The following is a 17,223-nucleotide window of genomic DNA, read 5'->3' as shown; positions in this document are numbered from 1 at the left end:
CAATTTAACAAATTCTTGGTTTGATGTTTGAAAGTGAGCGTGAGCTGGTCAGGATGAGAATAATGGACAAACTTAATGTCATGTACATGTATGACACTAGGTTTCATTTTTTATTTAGACCACACCCAATCACTCAACACATGCCTGTATAATGGGGATTAATTGAGATGTAACATTTTTCATTATCATTTGCCACCTATACATTTCCTCCTCTTCCAAAAAAGTTTATTCAGAAGAAATTTTTATTTTCGAATTGTTAATTATTAATGGAAATGATTGAATAACTTCTGTATGAAGATACAGTAAATTACATGAAATATGTATGAAAATAATGAATGGATTTTTAAATGAATAAATACCGGTACATGAATTGGTGGATTGATATCACAAGCAGTGAAAAATTGATTTGAATAAAAAGAGAGGGAGGAAAAAAGGCTTAACATTGGAAAAATTCATCAAAATGGGATGTAAAATATTAATATAGTAAACATTCACATAATGTAGTTTCAGTTAAGAGTTGATCATGTCACTCAGTCCTATCACACCCCCACCATGGACCATGGAGGTACATGTAGCATGGATCTATCCAGGCACAAATGCTCTAAAATATTGTGAGTTTATTGAACATTCGTATGAATACCTTTTTTTGTACAGATTATTTTACTACATATATACTGTATGCAGGGCTCCACACTTACCCTTTTTTTTCTACTGGTCCAACCTGTTCATGTCCGACCAGTAGATACCCAGTTTTTCCATTTTTTACTGGTCCAAACCTAAAATTCAACTTAAATAAAGACTTTATTTATTTTGCTGTCTTTTATTGCTTTTATTGCCCCCCCCCCAAACCCCCCCCCCCCAACTTTATAACAGTACACACACACAACATAATTCATGAGAACCATTTCTCAATTTTGGAAAGCCATTTTTTAAGATCTATTAGAGGAGATATCATTTATATTAATAGTTTGATATATTTTTTACTGGTCATGTCAGATCAGTAAATCTGGCTATTTCTGAAAAGTTCCTGGCCCGACAGCAATTTTTACTGGTCTGGGACCGTCGGACCAGTGCCAATGACGCGCGCTGCTGTATGTATATCCATTTGGAGTGACTGTCCTTGGCATCCTAATACAAGTTGATGTGGATGTGAAGCATTAATACAGGCTTAATGGAACTAGTTTACTGGAAACTAGTTTAATAGTGGAAGCGAGTTTAACGTTTTATGAGAACGGTCGAAGTGGTCTTGGAAGCGATCTTCCAAAACGGTTCCGAATATCACCTCGCGAGGTACATATACATGTACTTGTAGTTTTGAAGATCGCTTTGCCTTGTTAAACTGGTTTTTAGCATACTGAGGAAACAACCGTTCTTCGGGAAGCGATCTTCGCACATTTTGAGCGCGCTACTCCACACACTGTATGTGGAATGCCTACACTGCGGTTACAAGTTTCCCGCGAAACATGTCACCCCACTGAGAGTGTTCCCATGGCAACAAGACCGCTTTACGTGAAGTGGTTTTGAAAACCACTCTCGTGTGATCAAATTATGGGAATGCTAGCATGAAGCAATCTTCCAAACTGGTTTCCTGAACTGATTCCAGTGAACTAGTTTTAGAAAGTAATGAGAACGGTGTAGGTACACATTGTGAACCTGATCCATTGAGCCTGTATCGATGCAGTTTGAGTGGGCATATACATGTGGGTATACATATTGAATGCTTTTCACACTGCATTCCTTAACCCCATACTATCCTTAACCCCGGACTTAATCCCATACTATCTATTTTTCGATTCACTCTGTCTTTCTTAACCCCATACTATTTGCTTTATTTAGCCGGGGTTAACGCCTTAACCCCGGACTATCACACAGCTCATGAATATTGATGATTTTACCAGACAGAGTGCGATTAATATGCAATTTCGACTTCTGTGATTGGCTATGTTTAGTCCCACTTTTCCTTAGCCTTGTTTCGTTTCACACTGCATCTATTAGCACCGCTAGCACCACAATAAGCCGACAACCCTACTTTTTTGCAGGGCCAGATAATACCGTACTACATGTATTTACCGTGCTAGCCCACTTTGCTATAAAACGTAGTGTGAAAACGAAGTGGGCTAAAGCTTAACCCCGGGAAATTGGTGGGGCTAAGAACCCCGGGAAATTGGTGGGGCTAAGACCCCCCCATAGCCCCACCAATTTCCCGGGGTTAAGGAAAAAAGTGCAGTGTGAAAAGCATAATACATGTACTGTACATATGTAGACTTCCCTTTTGAGCTAGACCTGCCAAATTTTGCCAGCTGTCTACAGTGCACTGTGCCTGATGAGTTTGAAAAAATGTAGCATAAATTCTTTTTGCCTTTGGCAGTCAATCAATTGAGGATTATTGATGAATGTAATAATAACTGTCATTACGGTATTTGACAGGATGTCAGAGCTGAATAATACCCATTGCCAGGGTGTTCTTAAAAATACAATAACTTCATATCAAACCAAAATAATGAAAAAACAAAACAACATTGAGATTTAAAAAAAATGTGAGGAGAATTATAATTAGAGCCAAAATACCCCCCCCCCCCAAAAAAAAAAATGAATGCATTCAATTTCACTGTTGATAAGAAACGGCTGGAAAAGCAGACTAAAAAAAAAACGTGGGGTAGGTGGGCCTGGTTCAGTGTGTTTCTGTTTCAGGAACTCGGCAAAGTAGCTTTCTGCTGCATCAACGCCAAGCTGATCACCAATGAAACAATTTACGTCTAGATTATTATAGTGGCTGACCCTAATATACAGTGTGCATTTTTTTGTAGAGGACAGAAATTAATGTACTCTCTTTCCTTTTTTGGGTTAAAGGGGAGATATGTAGGCCCAATGGCAGAGCTGGGATTTGAACTCACAACTAAAAACCCAACCCTACATGTACATGTATGCGTGCAAATTTATTATTAACCTGATAGTGATTCAGTGATAAGATTCTAAAATAAACATAGATCTGAATATTTCTATGAAAAATAAACTGAGAAAAAAAGGAATTTAAATGGCATTTTGGAATGTCATTTTTTAAATGTTCATTATGATGAGAAAAGTATGTGCTTGTTTGGCCTCATTTCTTTCTAGCTCAAATAGATAGACGCACTCAGTGTGTGAGGTCTTAAATAACAAACTTTAGGCCTACTGTACTTGGCTTTTAAGTGGCACAATTATAAATATCAGAATGCATTTTACATTTCAATTTTATGAATACACATTTTAATATTAAGATGATTCATTTTCTATCTCTAATTTTAAAGTTTTCACCTTTTTATCTCTGTACATGTACATGTACATAGATGGCAGTGGTGCTTAGAAAAATTGAAAGATTTCTTATACGATCAGTTTGCCCTTAAACCTTCTGTTCAAAGGATATGCTGTCAGATCGCTAAAGCAGACATTTTATCAGTGCTGAAAGTTAATGCCTTTTCTTAAAAAGTAAAATCTTGTAATTTTCAAGCAGTTATGATTTCAACCCAATGCATTTTTTTTCATTCTGGAGCAGAACATGGAATGAAATGCTTAAAAAAATACAGGCAATCAAAGATACAACTATAAAAGATTGCCAATAAATTTAAGTACCGGTAGTAATACAAATAGGCAGACGACTAAATACACTTTGTCTATCATTCATTATCAGTGTTGTCATCCTAGTGTAGTTATCGATATCTTCAACAAATACATGCTGGATAAACTCTTCAGATGACTCATCCAGTCATGACTCAAATACCTGTAGGCCTAATTATAAACCCAATGATATCACACTTTACCATTTTGTGCTAGACTTGTTTTACCCCCGAAATATGCTTTTCACACTGCAAATATTTTCCTTAACCCCGGGAAATTGGTTGTGAGGAGAGGGGGAGGGGTCTTAGCCCCACCAATTTCCCGGGGTTAAGCTTTAACATGTAGCCCACTTCGGTTTCACACTGCGTTTAAATAGCAAAGTGAGCTAGCACGTTATTAGTACGGTACTATCTGGCCCTGCAAAACGCAGGGTTAGCCGGCTTATTTCGGTGCTAAGAGATGCAGTTTGAAACGAAACCGGGCTAAGGAAAAGTGGGGCTAAGCATTAGCCAATCACAGAAGTCAAAATTACATGTTAATCACGCTCTGTGTGGCAAAATCATCAATATTCATGAGCTGTGGCTGTGCCATAGTCTAGGGTTAGGGCGTTAACACCGGAGCTACATGTGTATGGGGTTAAGAAAGACAGTGAGGAATAAAAAAAAGAAGATAGTATGGGGTTATAAGGATAGTCAAGGTTAAGGATAGTATGGGGTTAAGGAAATGCAGTGTGAAAAGCATATAAGGGTGCCATGAGATGGAAGTTTTAACAATTCTTTCTCATTTTTAGATGATGTACTACCTACAGTATATGTATATAGAGTACGGTATATTTGAGATTGGATTGTATTCCAGGGACAATATTCTTTTCTGGGGCTATTTTCTTTCTTTTTAAATCTCACCACTCCAATTTTGCTACATTATATTACAGTTTGCCTGGGAGTTTCATTGGCTTTATATTTAATAGTTTTCTAAAGGTCATTTCTACTGCAAAGTCACCCTACATGTATATTTTTTCACCTGCTGCATTCCTACGGAATTGTTCTGTGGAAAGCACACGCTGTATGTGCTCCAGTCATGAGTCATTTTAACAAGTTTTTTTTTTTAAATACTAATTTAATTTGTACAGGACTACAGTGTTGTATTAGCTCTCTCAACTCCTTGATGGGTTGTACTCTGGCAATGCCTTGAGCCTGCTGTACTGGGCCAAACCCCCCCCCCCCTCCCCCACCCCTCCTCCAGTATTACATGTAACTCTTTGCAAGCTGATTTTTTTTTTTTTGGGGGGGGGAATAATAATGCAATTGTTTTTATGATATTTTCTTTGAATGTAGATTATTAAAGGTCAAGTCCAGCCCAGAAAAATGATGATTTGAATAAATAGAGAAAAATCCAACAAGCAAAACACAAAAAATTTCATCAAAATCGGATGTAAAATAAGAAAGTTATGACATTTTAAAGTTTCGCTTCTTTTTCACAAAACAGTTATATGCACATCTCAGTGGCATGCAAATGAGACAGTCGATGATGTCCATAACTCATTATTTCTTTTGTTTTTTATTGTTTGAATTATACAATATTTAATTTTTTACAGATTTGACAAAAAGGATCGACTTGACTGAACCATGTAGTATTAAAACAATGCTAATTCCACATGTTCAGGGAGGAATTTATCTTTGTTTCACTTGACAATGAGGAGAAAATTAGAATATTTCATATTTCATATAATGAAATACAAAAGAAATAGTGAGTGGATGACGTCATCAGTCTCCTCATTTGCATACTGACCAGGATGTACATATAACTGTTATGTGAAATTAAGCAAAACTTTAAAATGTCATAACTTTCTTATTTTACATCCAATTTCGATGAAATTTTCAGTGTTATGCTTGTTGGATTGTTCTCTTTTTATTCAAATCAACTAATGATTGGGGTGGACTTGTCCTTTAATGTACTGATAATATTATGGATACCCAAGAACTACTGGCTTCTCTAGCACTTGTATATGAGGCCTATTAGGGAGAAAATTATTGTTGTTTTTTAATCAGGGAATTTTCAAAATTGTGCAATAGCATGGAAAGGGTATGATATTAAAAGGAATTGTATTCAGCATTGTCAGCATGCACATTTGAAAACGCTCATACCTCCAACGTCTTAATGTATGAAAAACACAGTACCCTTTGAGCTGGTTGTTATTTGTTTGGGAAACACATTGACCCTACAGTACATGGTTGGAATAGGGGTCCATAAAAGATTCTCATCCACTGTACATGTACAGTATATTTTCAGATTTCCATTATTTGCAATATATATATGCCTGTGACATGACAAACAACCCCCTTCATCCTCTTTTGTTTACATTGTATTTGCATGACGTGTCACTGGTGAAGAATGAAAATAAATTTATGAATGTTTGTACAGTATGGGTATTGTGTTCTCGCATGACAGTGTCTTAATTGTCCTACTTCAACGGCTGGACGTGCATACATCTTCATACACATACATGTAGGCCCTACAATTTGATTTGATTTTTAAATTTGGTTTATTTGTTAACCAACAATATTCACATTTTGCATTAGTTACACATACATAAATGGTATAAAATGGGACCAGAAAATAGCACAAGTTCTAGTCAAGCCTGGCCCCACAAATATTACAACATGCACATTTAAGAAGGAAAAACAAAACAAAACAAAAATTTAAATTACAATACACTCCTTGTAAAGGGTTATAATCATTAACATTTTTTTTTAAATGCTGAGTAATTTCTTTTTCAAGTTCATGCTATAGATTTTGTACACATGCATGCAGAATGAATGAAAGTATACTTTTTATGTCATGTACCAGGCATGTAAATTATGCCAAACCTTGAAAACTTAAACTTTTCATAAAGGTTGCAAATTCCATGTCTGCATGAATGTGATCTATAGGCGGTGCTGCACCATCCCGAGTTTGCTCAATCTCGAGATTTTAGCCCGATCGGCCCTCTTCGCGATTAATCTCGAGATTCAAGAAACCCCGTCTCCACCATTGCTAGAAGAGCGATTCCTGCTCGAGCGAAGCATTGATGCATTATGGTCTAACGCCGTGAATAAATAATCCCGAGTGCGTCTGCACCTACGAATTAGCGCGACAATTCGTAAAATAGCGCGCTATTTTGCAAATAATCCCAAGTTGACTTGGGATTGCAATCTCGAGATTAATCCTACGAACTAGCGCGATAATTGCGTCTCCATTGCAAATAATCTCAAGATTGTTCAGATCGGGATAATTTGTCGGATCAGAAATAGCGCGCTAATTTGAAAACTCGGGATGGTGCAGACATCCCTTATGAGAGCACGCAGTATTTAATGCAATGCGCCTAGTCTTTAGAGGATTTTGTTGATTCGTTCATGGCTTTAATAGTCTGGATTTTCAGATAGGTACCTCCTTTTTTTCTAATAACTGAAATTTGTTTGTACATACGCAAGTTAAAGCTTGAGTTTTGATACAAGTTCCTGTACGATAACATTGATTGTAGTCCTGAGTTAAAAATTTTGCTCCAATTTAAACATTTAATATACAGTACCAATTCTGTAAAAGTGATTATACATGACATGTACTTTAGATTCTATGAAATAGTCATTCAAATTTTACGTACCATACATCGTATTTGGTTGTATGTATACATTTACGCATTCTGACAGCTATAATTTTATACACTGTATGTTCATGGCATGATTTATGATATATAGGAACCTTTGAACAATCAGCAGTGCATTGTATTTAATATAGGGCTACAATATAGTATAGCTTCATGGTTTGAGGGTAGGGGTAGTCTGCATGCACAGACCTTGTGTTCTCGCAATTCGCGTAGTGAATAATGCAGAGTCTGAAATGGTGAGACTAGATTCACTATGTACACTGTTCTGTGGCTGCCTCTGACTACATGTACTATGTAGATGTACAGTAAATTAACAATGTTCCTTTTGAAAGCTTTTCTATTTCATTTGCATCAAAGTTATCAATACCTTACAATTGTTTTTTCTTCTAATTTTGCATTCTTCAGAGGCACTCATATTATAGTACATTTTCTCCGGTGGCACAAGTGCCATTTTACCCAAGTACAATTAAATTTTGTAGTTTGTATGTTCATGCGCTCAATTACGACTAAAAAGAGTTCAATGTGAAAATGCATATTTCTAGTTGTAAAATGAGTTTTATTGAAGTTTGGAATACAGTGATCAGCTGATCAACCATCATTACCTTTAAACTTGGGATTTAATGCCTGGATTATTAAAGTCATATGATCAGCACAGCTAGCCTGTACTGTACATGTAGCAGTAGTCAGAGAAGAGCAACTCTGACGTGTTTGAAAATCACCCAAGAGAGATTTATTTATTAGTCCGGTTTCTCTAAAAGGAGGAGATTGGTGGGCGAGAGACCAGCCGATCTTTTGATACCAAGTTATCTGATGGTTTAAAATATTTAGGAAATTTAGAGCAATTTACTTCATTAAGCATGCCATATCCCACATAGCTAACGAGGGATCTTGCAGATTAAAATGTACCAAAGTGGAAAGGGTGGTTCCTCTCTGGAAAATGTGCTGAACTAGTTTGTTTTAAAGTGCAGACCTGTCCATCTTTCTGGCAAATTTCAACACCTTTCATGATCATCTAAACACTAAAGCTATATTCCACTGAAGTTAATTGATAGTTAAACAATATTGGTGATTTTCATATTTATTTGGGAAACACTGCATTGCAATTTGACTTAAATAATATTTTATTTGTTTTCTGTACACACTGTGCATGTACATGTATTTGGTCAATCATAAAGTCATTCAATAATCTATAAAGCTAACCCTACCCCTCTAGTTCATTAAAAAAAATAATAAAAAAAACCCAAAAACTTATTCTTGTAAAAAATCTATGACAATTCACCAACATGTACATGTATGAACAAGCTTTTAAATTTCTACATCTTAATACAATAAAAATCTTAACTCTATCTTCTTTCTCAAGGTGCTTCTTCAAGGAAGTAATTAGCAGAAACCCTCTCAGACGGGGTACAGTCATTAATCTCGTCAATCATTCATTGTGTCTATCAAACAACAGTTCATTCACCATGGCAATGAAACGAGTACAATTTCAGAGTATTTAGTGAGTAAGCAGCAATGAAAGACGTCCACATCAATCTATCAAGCGTAGGTAACAGGAACTTGATAGTTTCATGCCTCCTTCGTCCCTAATTCCCAGAGATCTGTAACAGATATACTGTCTGATCCTTTCCGAGGCATGCGTGGAAGTATCGCCAGAAATAACATTCGTGTCACTTCTTCTTGATTCCTCCCCAGATAGTTTGAGGATGAGTTAGCGGCAGTGCACACGAGGGAAAGAGCGTCGGAGCTGCTTGGATGTGCTCTAAAGCTTTTCTTTCTGCCATGCCGAGACGATGATGATAGCCATCACATGTAAACATTGGATGATACTGAGTCATCGGAGTTCTTGAGAGGGGACGGGCGGGCGCGACGGTTCTCTAATTGCCAGGAAAAGATTACACCTTGTCCTTGGATGGTCAGTTCCAGACTGGCCGGACAGCAGGATGGACTGTGCTCGCTGACCGCTGGAGCGGAGATGAGAGGTAGCACCTTCGGGAAATGCTCGTGGAGTGACCAAGAATTTTTGCCTGGAAATATGTAAAATTGGATATCAGCAAGTCTGACCAGTACGTATCTTTTTTTTGTCACTACTTGTTTTTTATATACAGGTTTGGTTCTCTTCTGTGAGTTTAATAGGAGATTGCACTGTTGTAATCTTTTTCAAGTTCCATTATTTTTTAGGAGATTATTTTTATTTTTAGGAGATTAATTATCACTAAACTTCAGGAACAGTATCAATATTTTTACTAAAACTGATTGATATCAATTATCAGAAATTAATTTAATCATGCTTATGATCAGGAAAGTATTGCTGACAATTTCCATTAAAAAAACAATAAAAAATCAAATAATCAAGAAACAAGAAATTTCAAGAACAGTATTAATTCATGAGATAAAAATATGATACAGGTTAAATCAGGCATTGTCCCACTGAAAGTCTCAATACCCCAACTTACCTATTATTATTTTGGGCTTTATTTTGAGATTTACATCCAAATTCTTATTTCATGCATGAATAGGCTTGATATAAAGTAAATTTGAACAATAATTCTATTTTGTAGATTATATCATGGTTTGCTTTTATTTTTTGTCGCAATCGTGCGATCAACAACCGAGATCTTGGAGGGGGGGGGGCACTAAAGGAATCACTGGTCTGTCTAGACTCCGAAATGTATGTACAGTACATACCGGTACATGTACTTCCTTTGCGAAATGAACCACATCCACTTTACATCAAAAATAAAACTAAACAACAATAAAAACAAAGAAAACAGCAGCAAAAGGACAAGAACCACCCAGGAAAGACTTAACTTTAATGTGAGTTTTGAAGCGATTTGATTTTGAGACATCTGCCCACAAAGCTGTGGCCTCTCAACTTTGCGGACTTTCCCTTCCAGCTGAAGGTGACAAAACAAAGGAAGGACAATAAAGATTGATCAGTCCCACAGTTGTTACTATTAAAAGCAGTACTTATTGGAAAGTACAGCCCCAAAAGGCCAAGGGCACAAAGGGTGTTGCCACATTTTTAGATTTCAAATGAATACATGTTTGTTATGTAGATCATTGGCAAGATTACTTGTACATGTAGCAACTGCACCTATAAAAAACACTGAAAGCTGTAGCCCTGGCCTACTTTTAAATGTATTCTACATAGGACAGTTAATTTTCTTATATTGCATTGCGATGTGCTCCACATGTTCTGTTTATAATACACAATGTTTTGTGTAGCATTTTTTTTTAATCATTATGTATTGTATTTGTAGGACACTGTAGGCTAAAGAGTTGGAAGCTTTTCTTTACATATATTGGGTTTCGGGTGTTCGGACACTTTTCAATTTTGAAACCTTTATTTTTCTTTGGATTGCACAAAGAAAAGTTTATAAATTAAAAAGTTGTATTTTCTTTTTCAGTTTTGTTCTCTATAATATGACCTAAGACTTTACACTATTAAAATGATGAAACTTTGCTTGTTTAATTTTTCAAATGGCTGTTAAAAATGGATTGTTTTGGCTGTTATTGTTTGCCCGGACTCATGTACACAAACTGTCCTGACACACAACATCTGGGTATACAACCAGAAAAGAAAATGAAAAGCAAAATTATTCCCTTTCGTACATGTAGGTCTACGACTCTACATACTGTTTAAATATATTTAGTTTCCCATAATCTGAGATGGGAAATTGATATTTAAGATATTATTTCAGGATAGGAGATATTTTTTAATCCACTTTTTGCTCTGTGTGTTTTAACACTACTCAAAATGCTTTACAGTTTGCAAGTAAAAGATTACTGAGTGTAACATTTAAAAGAAAAAAAAAATCCATATTGCTACCCCTTTGTATGATACTTGTACATGTACATGGATTGACTGGAATGAGGAATAAAAAACATGTCAATAAATAGAAGGAGAAACAGACATGGAAAACTGAACCAGCTCAGAGTGGCATAAAAAAAAATGTATTATTAAAAGTTGAATTGCAAATTTTTGCCTTTCACAATGTAGGCCTACATGTATACTGGATTTTGTTTTTAAATTGAAACTATTTATTTTATTTTTTTTCATTTATTTTAAGAAATTTACAATATATTAATATTTATATATTTATTTTTTTATTTATAATTATTTACTCATTTATTTATTACTACTTTATTATTTTTTAGGGGAATGGGGGACTATGCAGTTTATCCTGGGGAGAAAGAGTTTTCAAAATCCGCCAACCTGCAGTACAACATGTTCATAGAGTAGTGACATTTTTTCATTTGAACATTGACACATTGTGGTTTATTGGCCTACTACCACTTTATAATTTGCCATTATATATACATGTAGCATGTAGCTGGGTTAATAATAAGTTTGAATACTTTAGATTGATGGAAATTGAAACAAACTTCCTTCATAGTTGGTTAAAAATCAGTTTCAGATCAAGTGATTGAAACCTAGTATTAAAGATAAAATACCAGATGCTCATATATATTTTTGTGTGATTCGATCATAGTCTGCAGGCACAGACTCCTGGTTTTCGCAATTAGCGTAGTGCCTAATGCAGAGTCTGAAGAAGTGAGACTAGATTCACTACATGTATGTACTGTGGCTGGCTCTGACACAGACCGAGCCTTTGGCATCTAGAGATAGTCTTAACTCAGACTTCGGTTAAAGTGTCAAATATTAGTGTGTGCTAGCTTGCTGAAACTCGTTTGCTTGATTACAGTCATCCTGCTTTGACTGCACAGAAACGTTAGCGCCATCAAACAGAGGCCCTGTTACAATACAACCGGTAATGTGGCAGCGATGCCTAAAGTTTGTAGAACAATGCATTTTATAATACTAAACACTGTTTTAGCCCTCTGTTTTTTAGGCTAACAACATTTCTGTGCGGCTGGCACTGGTCATTAGCATGCATGCAAGCAAGGAAACAACATCCACCCTCTCAGGTTGATGAAGTATGACATACAAATTACATTGTACATATGATTAGTGAGGACAATGGCTGTAAGCAAACATTTTTCACCGGGGGGGGGGGGGGGCAGCATGCATAAACTTTTTCTAAAAAACTTGAAAGCGAGGGAGCAAAGCGATTGAGCTTCTTATTGGGGTGATTTTGCCTTTTTTAAAGTGGGATTAAAGGATTTCTTGCATACTTTTTGGGAATTTTGTGAAAATTGTCAGTGAAAAAAATTAAAGTTTTCAAAATTTCTGGGGGGGTGTGGCAACTGCCATGGTGAGGATCAAAGTTTGATTCCTCTCTGAACATCTAGAAATTTGCCAAATTTCCAAATGTGATTCAATGAAGGGTTTCCTTTTTAATATTGGCAAATATGTAATAAAATTCTCTATAGATAAAAATACAAAAGAAATGTTTAAATTGTGACATGAATTCTATCAATTTGCATAGTACATGTCACCCTTTTGTGCATAATTGAAACTTTCTTGTGTATTAAATCAGCAAGGTTCTGCAATGTCACTGATTTGACTCTTTTTGGTGAAATTTTAAGCATTGATTTTTTTTTTTTTTGGGGGGGGTAGGGGTTGATTTCCTCTTCCAAGTATTTGTCTACATGCCCTTCTATATTCATCAAGTGTAGGCCACTAGGCCTACACAAAAAGTTAGATTAAAATGTTCAACGCAATTTTCACGACCCTGTTCTCAACTTTGTTTGACTGGTTTAGGAAACCAGTGTAGAAGATCACTTGGCTAGCATTCCCATCATCATCATCTCCTGAACTGGTTTCCAGAACCACCTCAGAAAAGTGGTCTTGTCGCTGTATGGGAACGACCTTTGGTGTTTGAAATTAAAACCGTCGCATACATGTCAGGCAAACACATAACAATGGCAGGCCCAAGGTACATGCATGCACGCTTGTACTGTGTGTGCGAAGATCGTTTCCTGAATCTGCACTGTAATAAATAATCTGCAGTGTAACAAGGTTAGAGTGTTCTTCAAATTCACATCCTGCGAGGTGATCTTCCAAACTGGTTTGGAAGATCACTGTACGAGATCACATCCAAGACTGATTCGAGCATTCCCATTACACATTAAACTGGTGTCCGCTATAGAGCAAAAAGTAGATGAGAACAGGGTCATATTTAATATTGCAGTGTGAACTCTGCTTTCAGTCGTCCAGTCATTAAACACCTAGGGGAATAGCTTTAATTGATTTGGGCAGGATTCATTTTACGATTACGATTCATCGTTTGAGGGTTTAACAGTTGGCATCCATCTTTGACTTATTCAATAAGGAAATTGAATCAAGAGAGTGTGTCATTTGAAGAATCTCTCGGTCTAAATTTGGTTTGAAGGTATTAAAGGGACTGTCTGACCGGAAAATCAAAGTACGGTATTTACCTTTTTTTTTGTAATGGCTAATTAAAATGTTCAAGAAGTAAAGAATCTTCAGCTGTGTATGAGTGCACTGAACTACATGTGTTTATTCTTAAAGGACAAGTCCATCCCCCAAAAAAGTTGATTTGAATAAAAAGAGAAAAATCCAAAAAGCATGACACTGAAAATTTCATCAAAATCGGAAGTAAAATAAGAAAGTTATGACATTTTAAAGTTTCGCTTAATTTCACAAAACAGTTCTATTCACATCCTGGTCGGTATGCAAATGAGGAGACTGATTACGTCATCCACTCACTATTTCTTTTGTGTTTTATTATATGAAATATGAAATATTCTAATTTTCTCCTCATTGTCAAGTAAAACAATGATTAATTCCTCCCTGAACATGTGTAGATAGCATTGTTTTATACTATATGGTTCAGTCAAGTTGGTACTTATTTTCAAATTTGTAAAAAAATAAAAATTGTATAATTCAAACAATAAAAAACACAAGAAATAGTGAGTGATGGACATCATCGACTGACTCACCTAATTGTGCATATCACAGTTTTGTGAAAAATAAGAAAAACTTTAAAATTCCATAACTTTCTTATTTTACATCCGATTTTGATGAAATTTTCAGCGTTATACTTGTTTGATTTTTCTCTATTTATTCAAATCAACATTTTTCTGGGGTGGACTTGACCTTTAATAATAGGCAAAAAAATTATTTAAAACTTCAAAACTTGATCCATGCATAAGCCAGAAAGGGGGCAAAAATTATAAAAAATCGGTAAAAATACAAGATGGTTTTCAAAACTATATTTTTATGCATTATACGGTCCATTTCCCTATTGATCTCTAGACTATTGGTTCTCATAAAGCAGTGCATTGCGTTGCATTACATTTATAATAAGCCTTGCATGCATACTGGTCGCTACATGTACATGTATGCGAACAATATTAAAAAATATATATTATTTACTATATTTTATAAATATATATTGAATTTATATTCATGTTTATTGCAGTTAATCATAAAATCTTCAAATGGGGGCTCCACCCCCTTGACCCTAACCAAGGGCCAGCGTAAGGACTCTTTACACTCTACCCCATTCTGTGAAGCTTCACTCGCTACACATGTTGGATAGTTGCACAGTACAGTTTTCCGATGACAAATGTGCTCTTATACAAAATTAATTGACAACCCCTGGTCTATTTAAAGTTCTCATAATGCAATAAAACAACAGTTTTTATTGGTGATTGTACACCCTACAGTGCATGTTTAGTTTTCAATCTTCCATTCTTTATGGTGTGAAACGCAATACCCAAGTAGGTCATATGATTCATAATTTTTCAAAAACAATTATTGTTTGTCCTGACACAAACTGGATCAAGCCATTGAAGCCCAGCCCAGTTTATGGCTTTGGATTGAATTGATGTCCCAGTTTATTGTGTAATGAGGACACCCTGATCAAGCAAGGCTATTTTCAGATGCAGTTGAGTGGTTAGGTGTGTGACATTTAGTCATGCCTCTCCAGGTACAGTGTTATACCCGCGTACACAAAATGTTATTCACCCTGCTCGAAAAGTGCTCGCCTCCAGGAAAAAGGTTACCTGGGGGCTCAGGGTGATTTTGCCTCTCAAATGCTAAAAAGAGCCCTGGAAAACCCCCCAATAGAGCCCCAGAAAATCCCCATTCAGTGCAAGGAGGCACGAAGGCTCAGTCGGTAGAGCGGGGGTTTCGGATTACGTTGACAGGGTTCGATTCCCACTTGGTGCGCTAGTGCCCTTTGGTGAGGCATAGGAGACATATCATTCACACTTGTATGAAAAATGAATTTCATGTAATAACACATTAAAAGGAAATGGAAAGTGGGGATCTGACATCATTAGCTCACCTGAATGTTATGACGACGTGCATACATGTACATGTATAACTGTTTTCACAAAATATTGCTAACTTTTAAATTCGTTATCAGATTTTGATGAAATTTTCAGCAGTTTGCTCAATGAATTTACTCTATAGAAATGCTTTCAGCCCAGAGTACCCCTTTATTAGGATCTCTTTTTTTTTCATTCACACAACATTATGACCAAGGCTGGATTCCCCTTTATAAAAAGAAGAATAGAACCGTTGGAATAAATGCTTGTGTAAAAATGAAATATCAGAGAATAATTTGGAAGTTTAAGAAAATTAAACAAGCTTTAAAGTTATAAGCATTTTTATTATTATTTTTAGAGGGCTCATCTATGGAGATCCCTCCCCATTGGCAATGTGACCAAAGCGAGAAGTCTGACCCAGTGTTTCCACAGATCCAAAACAAATTTCCCTAAACTGAATCCCAAATTTCCCGAAATTCATAGACATTCCGTGAATTTTCAAGTTCGATTTTTAACGAAAATCAGGCAATAATATGTACAGCGAGCCTAAATTTGGCCCAAGTGACCAAAATCAAGGAATTTAACATTTTTTTGTTCACGTCCTCTTAAAGAATCTAGGAACAAAATTTCGAAATGCGAGTGCAAAGCGCGAGCAGAAAATTATGAGCTACGTATCGAGGTAAACAATTCTTTGAATATAACACAAATATTAAAAGTTGCTACTTTTAATTGTTGTTTAATTGTAATTTTATATCCTGGAATATCCTGGAATATTTTCATTTCCCGAACCTTTCCTGGAAAAAGTCAAATTTTCCTAAATTTCCCAAATTTCAGGAAGAGTGGAAACACTGATCTGACCTTCGTGGAAAAAATATATCTTTTGCCCATGATTGTCTGAGATATACAGGTATATATTTTTTTTCAAATATGTTCTCTTTCCCTCCAAAAAAACCCCACCTGATCTATAGACTTGATGAAAATAATACAGAAGTACATGTAATGGGGAAGGAATGTCCCTATTTCTCCATACTGTAGAAGGAATGAAAGTGCTTTTGAAGGAATTATAGGCACTTTCCCTATTTTTGGATTTGATCACAGTGGGTTAAAGTATTTTCTTACAACCTTGACATTTTTGTATAACCCCCCCCCCCAAGAAAAAGAGAGAAATGACCTTCATTCCTGAATCAGTTGTCTAATTCTGCCATTCTTTTTCTTTTTATTACTTCCTTGATATCTTGGAAGTACAGAACTTTGTGGTTTAATTTGATTTGTCTCGGCTGTGTATTCACAGTCACATGCTCAGTTGTTTTCATGCTTTATACCGTAAATGCTTAATCATTCATAATTCAGTTTCAACTTCTCCTCATGTACATTGTATGTACATGTAATAAACTCCTCTTTTGTCATTTGAAGCATCACCAATTAGATACTGTCAAGTTGCTTTTGATAGTGTCAGACCTTCATGCATTTATCCTATTCAACATATTTCATTAGCTCGCATACTGTAGTTATGCATGCTTAATTACCAATCAATTGTAATACTGGTTCACAACTTTCACTTTATTGCATCTGTTGAAGAGCTATAAAGTGGGATGTGGTTTCAACCGTTTCATTTTCAAAGTAAAACTGATCGAGACAAAGCAAAAACCTTTTCACTAGCTTGCTATCAAGTTCAGATCAAAATTGTATGGCTTGTGGGCTTTGTGCATTAGGAAAATGAAAAAAGAAATAGACAGCTTGTGTAAGTACATGTATTTTTGCTGTGATGTTTGGTGTTAAAGTTT

General features: G+C 35.8%; 1 protein-coding gene across 1 annotated transcript in view; it reads left to right on the top strand.

Annotated features, from left to right (window-relative positions):
- Window positions 1–17,223, top strand: part of LOC129280711 (uncharacterized) — a 47,313-nt gene that overhangs the window by 13,431 nt on the left and 16,659 nt on the right. The window contains exon 2 of the mRNA XM_064111755.1: window positions 8,930–9,300. The gene's annotated coding sequence lies outside the window, so the exon portion shown is untranslated. The remainder of the gene's footprint in view (window positions 1–8,929; window positions 9,301–17,223) is intronic.

Source organism: Lytechinus pictus, chromosome 17, assembly GCF_037042905.1.
Source record: "Lytechinus pictus isolate F3 Inbred chromosome 17, Lp3.0, whole genome shotgun sequence".
In the NCBI taxonomy this organism is placed as follows: Eukaryota; Metazoa; Echinodermata; class Echinoidea; order Temnopleuroida; family Toxopneustidae; genus Lytechinus; species Lytechinus pictus.
Note: the sequence above shows the minus strand (reverse complement) of the source record. Positions and strands in the feature narration are given on the sequence as shown.